At 36.9% G+C, this 694-nt stretch overlaps 1 protein-coding gene across 1 annotated transcript in view; it reads right to left on the bottom strand.

Moving 5' to 3' along the window:
• The window catches only part of LOC107611817, a 3,266-nt gene that overhangs the window by 758 nt on the left and 1,814 nt on the right, over positions 1-694 (bottom strand). The gene's annotated exons all lie outside the window — the stretch shown is intronic.

Raw genomic sequence — 694 nt, 5'->3', positions numbered from 1 at the left:
GACATAATAAAGAATAAATCAATTGAGGCGAGAAGATATTGTTGTGTTGGGTATCTGGGCGTACAGTTATCCCAAATAATGGTATGCTATTCAAAATGCCCTAGGCAAACAAGTTTGAAGGATAGAGGACTTCAGGAAACACAAGATTGACAAGAACCCATCACATGGCTTAAGACGTGTGCAGTGGATCATAAGTAAAGATATGACTGGTTAGTTTCTCTCCTCAACACGAAGCCACCTTAACCAGCACAAAAAGAACAAAAAAGGTCTAAGAACCATCTAGTTATGATAATCCTTAAATCCACCTGAAACAAAGACTCTAGACTATGTTTGGATTGATGGAAAAGTGAAGAGTAGAGTGGAGTGGAATGTGATTTAAGAGATGAAAACCAAAAGAGTAGAATTATTATTCCACTTCAAGGTTTGAATAAATGGATTTCTACCCTGTACACTCCAGATTGGGAGGAATTAAATATCGAGCTTCAAGTTGAAACAATTCTTTTCCATCATAAAACTACATATCCAAACAATAGAAGCCCTTTATATTATATTGCACTGTGTCCTATTCTTCTACAAAGCAACATTCAGAGTTCATTAGGGGAATAACAGCAGGTAATCTTGTCCTAAACAATCTGTTCATAGCTTGGGTGGCCAAATATACAAAGCCTAATCCTACCTAGTACCTAATTTGGCC

This window comes from Arachis ipaensis, chromosome B08, assembly GCF_000816755.2.
Source record: "Arachis ipaensis cultivar K30076 chromosome B08, Araip1.1, whole genome shotgun sequence".
Lineage (NCBI taxonomy): Eukaryota > Viridiplantae > Streptophyta > Magnoliopsida > Fabales > Fabaceae > Arachis > Arachis ipaensis.
The sequence above is the reverse complement of the archived record's forward strand: the minus strand, read 5'-3'. Positions and strand labels throughout refer to the sequence as shown.